This window comes from Pyrus communis, chromosome 8, assembly GCF_963583255.1.
Source record: "Pyrus communis chromosome 8, drPyrComm1.1, whole genome shotgun sequence".
Taxonomy (NCBI): Eukaryota; Viridiplantae; Streptophyta; class Magnoliopsida; order Rosales; family Rosaceae; genus Pyrus; species Pyrus communis.
This window is the reverse complement of record NC_084810.1, coordinates 24,615,330-24,618,563: the sequence shown is the minus strand read 5'-3', so window position 1 is coordinate 24,618,563 and position 3,234 is coordinate 24,615,330.

Below are 3,234 nucleotides of genomic sequence, written 5' to 3'. Positions count from 1 at the left end.
ATAAGTTAACGCATAAGGAGTGGTTCCAGTGGCCGACCGGGGTGAAGTTCGGTATGCCCATAATGCTTCATATAACTTTAAATGCCACAAACCAGGTTTCTCTTTTACCATTTTTTCAAGGATGCCGATCAACACTTTGTTGCTTGCCTCGGCCTGTCCGTTTGCCTGTGGGTAGTACGGCGTAGATTGCTCGAGTCGGATATTCAAACTTGCCGCGTATTCCCTAAATCTATCGGCCGTGAATATAGTGCCATTATCAGTTATGATTGTTTCTGGCACGCCGAATCTGGTCACAATATTCTCCTCTACGAAGTTGCATACCTCTTTAGCAGTTAATTCGGCGTATAACCTTGCCTCGACCCACTTAGTGAAATAGTCGGTTGCTACAATTATCCATGCGTGCTTCGCTGCCCCTGATGACGGCGTGATTTTGCCAATTACATCCATTGCCCAACCCCTGAACGGCCATGGTTTAGTAACCGAGTGTAGCAATACGGCCGGGGCTCTTTGCACGGGTCCATGAATTTGGCATGATACGCATCTCCGTGCATATTCGATGCAATCCTTTAATACATTGGGCCAAAAATAACCGTGTCGTCGGAGCAACCAGCGCATCTTTCGTCCAGATTGGTGTGCTCCGCAAATTCCTTCATGTACCTCGGCCATTACTTGGGCAGCCTCGTGTGGGCCGAGGCACAATAGTAGTAAACCATCCTCGCCCTTGCGATATAATTCATTTTGATACGACACATAATTCGTGGCGAGCACCTTCGTTCTTCGTTCGTGTTTCCCATTGGGGTTATCGAGGTACCGTAACATCGTCTTTCTCCAATCATCTGGTTCTACTTCGACGGCACATACTTCCATGGGATCTCCTCGTTCTAGTAGGGATGGGAGCGACATTACCCTTGTACGTATTACGTGCGCGCGTTGGAGAGTTTGCTGATTGATCAAGGCGGGGTACGATCGTTGACCCGTGGTCGCAATTCCCACAATTCGACCTAGTTTGCCCCCATGAGTTGTGCTCCGGAGGCGATCTGGGCGAGTTCGTCGGCGTCAGTATTGTGAATACGTGAAATGTGTTCAAATGTGATTCGTTCGAATGACTCGGCCAGGTAGGTGGCGACCATGTGATAGGGAGCTAAAGTACAACTCATGCAGCGAAACACGCCGTTCAGCTGGTTAATCACAAGTTCAGAATCACCAAGGACGAGAATGCGGGGGGCCCGCAGATCGTGTAAAACATGGAGGCCGATAATGAGGGCTTCATACTCGGCCTGATTATTGGTGCAGCTGAAATCTAACTTGAGAGAAAAATACCATCGGCAGTGGTCCGGCGACTGAATTGCGATACCGACCCCGGCCGAGGTCGAAGTACTGGAACCATCAAAATGCATAGTCCAATGGTTATCGCGTGTGGTGACGAAACCGATGTCGACGTCGCCCCCCTCAAAACCATAAGGGGATGGGTGTTGTGCCAGGAAGTCGGCGAGGGCTTGTCCCTTGACGGCCTTTTGTGGTACATACTGAAGGCTGAACTCGGATAAGGCGAGTGTCCATTTCCCGATTCGGCCTTTGACCATAGGCCGAGTCAGCATGTAACGAATTACGTCGGTTTGGGCGATGACCTGCGTAACTGTGGGGAGCATGTAATGCCGAAGTTTGGATGCGGCAAAAAACAGCGCTAAGCAAAGTTTTTCGACAGGTGCATAATTAATCTCTGGGGAATTCAGGTTTCGGCTAAGGTAAAAGATAGCTTGTTCACGCCCGACATTATTATCTTGCGCGAGGAGGCAACCAATGGATTCGTCGGCTGCCGAAATGTATAACTTAAGGGGTTTGTTGCGACAAGGTGGAACGAGCACTGGTGGAGTGGAAAGGGCCACCTTGATCTGCGTAAACGCAGTTTGATGCTCTTCGCGCCATTCAAATCGGTCGGTCTCCTTCAGTTTAAGGAGCGTAGAGAATGCCTTCATTTTACCGGCCGAATTGGCGATGAAACGCCGGAGGAAATTTATCTGCCCGAGTAACGACTGGAGCTGTTTCTTTGTCGTCGGAGGTGGGGCGCTGATGATGGCGCGGGCTTTATTTTCATCGACCTCGATGCCACGATGGTGTACCAAGAATCCTAGGAAATTACCGGCCGAAACACCGAAAGCACACTTGGCCGGGTTCATCTTGAGGTTGTTTTTGCGCATGCGAAGGAACGCTTGCCTTAGGTCGTCCAGGTGTGTTTGACGACGTTTGGATTTTACGACCACATCATCGATATAAACTTCGATGATTGTACCGATTAAGTCGTGGAAGATCATATTCATGGCTCGTTGGTATGTGGCGCCGGCATTCTTGAGGCCGAAAGGCATGACTACCCATTCGTAAGTACCAAGTGCCCCCGGGCAACGGAAAGCCGTCTTGTGGACGTCAGCTTCGGCGATGAAAATCTGGTTGTAACCCGCATGACCGTCCATAAAAGATAGCAGTTCATGATTAGCTGCGGCATCAATTAATAAATCTGAAATCGGCATCGTATATTCATCCTTGGGAGTAGCCAGATTTAGATTACGGAAATCGATGCAAATGCGAAGGGCACCGTTTTTCTTTAAAACGGGGACGATATTGGCCAACCATTCGACATACCGAGCGGTCCTAATAAACCCGGCTTTCAGAAGCCGAACTAATTCTTCCTTAATGCCGAGTTGTACTTCGTTTGAAAATCGGCGAGGAGGTTGTCGAAAAGGCTTACACCCTTCCTTGATGCGTAGCTCATGTTCTACAAGGTTTCGGTCGAGGCCAGGCATTTCATGATAACTCCACGCAAAGCAATCTTTAAACTCATGGAGTAGCTTACGGAGTTCGACCTTCATGGACGGTGGGAGTAACGCACTAATAAATAATGTTCGAGGATCCTCGGCCGTGCCTACGTTAACTTCCTCTAACGGGTCCTTGACTTGAGGTCGATGGTCTTCGAGTTCGGCCGGCGCAGCCTGAACTTTATCGAACGATAGAACGGGGCCGTTATCTGCTTCGGCCAGAAATTCGATCAAATTGATGCCAGAATGTGGTTGCTTGGTAATGGCGTACCAATGGGCCAGCAGACGTTCCATTGTAGACGAAACCGCGGCCTGACGCCGTTCTTGCGTGGTGTGCTCAATCATCGGCACTGATGACCAAGTTCGCCAAGCCAAGTCTCGCCGAATCCTGTTGGACAGTCTCGGCGCCGACCTCAATCACTTT